General features: G+C 44.8%; 1 protein-coding gene across 1 annotated transcript in view; it reads left to right on the plus strand.

Annotated features, from left to right (window-relative positions):
* The window catches only part of LOC129713505 (creatine kinase U-type, mitochondrial-like), a 32,837-nt gene continuing 29,546 nt past the window's right edge, over positions 1-3,291 (plus strand). Inside the window, exon 1 of the mRNA XM_055662574.1 lies at positions 1-137. The gene's annotated coding sequence lies outside the window, so the exon portion shown is untranslated. The remainder of the gene's footprint in view (positions 138-3,291) is intronic.

Genomic DNA, 3,291 nt, shown 5'->3' on the forward strand with positions numbered 1-3,291 from the left:
CAACGTCATTCTGATTGGAGCAAAGGGCACACAAATACCTCACCCTGTTTTCAGTCCGCACTGATTTTCCGACTCAAGCCCTGTGGACTCTTTCTTAAGGTGCAAAATTACCTTCGATCGATCAGCCATTCATCAGTGTGAGTATTCGCTTTGCTGTGTACCATGAACCCATTGATAGATTTGCTTCGCTGTCTTTTGTTCAATTAAATTCTGGTTATTTATTTCCAAAATAAGGTGCAGATGTTTCACTTGCATGCGATCTCCTGCGGCTTGAACTGTGCTAGCGTCGGGTAGCAACGAGCATGTATGAACATGTACAAAGCAGAAAGAAACTGTAGATAGACACGAAATGTTGGAGTGGCAGGCAGCATCTCTGGAGAGAAGGAACGGGTGATGTTTCAGGTCGGGACCCTTCTTCAGACTGATGTCAGGGGAGAGGGAGATACATAGAAAATGAAGTGTAAGGTGTGAAAATAGGACAAAGGGAATGGGGATCAAGGAAACTATTCAGCATGTCACCAGGTGTCATTTCTTTAAGAAGGAATTACAGATGCTGGAAAAATCGAAGGTAGACAAAAATGCTGGAGAAACTCAGCGGGTGAGGCAGCATCTATGGAGTGAAGGAATAGGTGACGTTTCGGGTCGAGACCCTTCTTCAGACTAATGAGAGAGAGAGAGAGAGAGAGAGAGCTTTATTGTCATGTGGCCCTGATAGGACAATTAAATTCTTGCTTTGCTTTAGCACACCAGAACATGGTAGGCATGAATACTGAACAGATCAGTGTGTCCATATACCATTGTATAAATATATCCACACATGAATAATTAAACTGATAAAGTGCAAATAAACAGATTATTGGCTATTAATCCGAGTTTTGTCCGAGTTTGAGTGGGAAATGAAGGGTCTCGACCCGAAACGTCACCTATTCCTTTGCTCCATAGATGCTGCCTCACCCGCTGAGTTTCTCCTGTGTCATTTCTCAGTCTAGGCTTCTCCAACTAATGCCACTGGCACACTGAATTTTAAAGATGCAGCAAGATTTCTACCCCCTCGTCCCACCAAGCCCACTCCAACCATCGATTACCTGTTCGCACTGATTTAGTTTAGTTTGGTTTACTATTGTCATGTGTACCGAGAGGCAGTGAAAAGATTTTGTTAGCCATCTAGTTAAGAAAAGATTCCATGATTACATTCAAGCCACACACCGTGCAAGGTTAAAGGATAAAGGTTGCAACATTTAGTGCAAAGACATAACATTAAAACCTTAATTCAATGTTTATACCTTACTTTAAATCCCACAATTGTTATTTTAAATAGATTTACATTTTATAGACATTTTCAATCGGTTTAACTGCAGTTGAAACTGCACAGAACAGGCATCAAAAGGAGCATCAGTCTGAAGAAGGGTTTCGGCCCGAAGCGTTGCCTATTTCCTTCGCTCCATAGATGCTGCTGCACCCGCTGAGTTTCTCCAGCATCTATAGAGCGAAGGAAATAGGCAATGTTTCGGGCCAAAACCCAAAGGAAATAGGCAACGTTTCGGGTCGAAACCCAAAGGGTTTCGGCCCGAAGCGTTGCCTATTTCCTTCGCTCCATAGATGCTGCTGCACCCGCTGAGTTTCTCCAGCATTTTTGTCTACCCTCGATTTTCCAGCATCTGCACAGTTCCTTCCTAACCACGAGCTATCAGTTAAATTGGTTTTGACTTAGTTTTAGATTGGAATGTCTGCTATTTGTCAAAGAAATGTATATTTTAATGGAATTTTCATCGACTTTCTCTACAGTTTATAGTATCTAAAAGCTTGCTGTCCTTTCTAGTCATAGATTGGTACTGTGTGGAAACAGGCCCTTTGGCCCAACTTGCCAACATGTCCCAGCTAAGCTAGTCCCACCTGCCTGCATTTGGCCCATAGCCCTTCAAAGCTGTCCTATCCATGTAACTGTCTGACTGTTTCTTAAATGATAGTCCCAGCCCCCACTCCCTCCTCTGGCAGCTCATTCCATACAACCACCACCCTTGGGTGTGATTGCAGCTGGCCAGAGTCCAGGTAGACTTTGACACATTGCCGCACCCTAAGTATACACTATCCGATTGTGTTATATCCGGGAGGGCTCAGTCTGTTTCTGCCACAGAGTGCTCATTTGTTTTCGATAAGAGTTCGCTATTCCCTCCATTCAAAAAAAAAACTCCTCTTATGTTGCTGAACATGACACATGCTCTCAACTTGCGGAGGGGAGAGTACAGAGGAGTTTCTGTTTTCGAGCTTTGCAGCCACAAGGAGAGATTGGAATGGGGCTGGGTTTGTTTTCCCTGGAGTTGGGAAAGCTGAAAGGCTAAGGAGGTGTCTGATGAAAGTGCACAAAAAACTATCACGGAGATGAGGGAGGCAGCGGTAGAGGTTCGATCCTGACTGTACGGTGCTGTCTGTACACAGTTTGTATACTCTCCCTGTAACCGCGTGGGTTTTCTCCAGGTGCTCCGGTTTCCTCCCGCATCCCAAAGATGTACAGGTTGTAGCTTCTACAAATTGTCCCTAATGTGTAGGATAGAACTAGTGTATAGGTGATCGCTGGTCAACGTTGTAACGGTTTACTGAACGGCCTGTTTCTACGCTATATCTCTAAAAGAATATAGAAGGTAGAGGGGAAAAAATATTTTTCCCATGGCGAGAATATCTAAAGCACGAGGCTTCAGGTACCTGAACAAATGTCTTTTAAATATTGTTATAGCACCTGCATTCTATTGATACAAGGTTAATTCCCGGGATGGCGGAACTGTCAGATGCTGAGAGAATGGAGCAGCTGGGCTTGTACACTCTGGAGTTTAGAAGGATGAGAAGGCATCTTATTGATTGTTAGGGGCTTGGACACGCTAGAGGCAGGAAACATGTTCCCGATGTTGAGGGAGTCCAGAACCAGGGGCCACACACACAGTTTAAGAGTAAGGGGTAAGCCATTTAGAACGGAGATGAGGAAACACTTTTTCTCACAGAGAGTGGTGAGTCTGTGGAATTCTCTGCCTCAGAGGGCGGTAGAGGCAGGTTCTCTGGATGCTTTCAAGAGAGAGCTAGACAGGGCTCTTAAAAATAGCGGAGTCAGGGGATATGGGGGAAAAGGCAGGAACGGGGTACTGATTGGGGATGATCAGTCATGATCACATTGAATGGTGGTGCTGGCTAGAAGGGCCGAATGGCCTACTCCTGCACCTATTGTCTATTGATACCTCGCCCGCCTCTTCCACCAACATCCCTCCCTCCGGCTTTTCATTTCACTCCTTATTTGACACCCTT

The sequence above is a fragment of the Leucoraja erinacea genome, chromosome 36 (genome assembly GCF_028641065.1).
Source record: "Leucoraja erinacea ecotype New England chromosome 36, Leri_hhj_1, whole genome shotgun sequence".
Lineage (NCBI taxonomy): Eukaryota > Metazoa > Chordata > Chondrichthyes > Rajiformes > Rajidae > Leucoraja > Leucoraja erinaceus.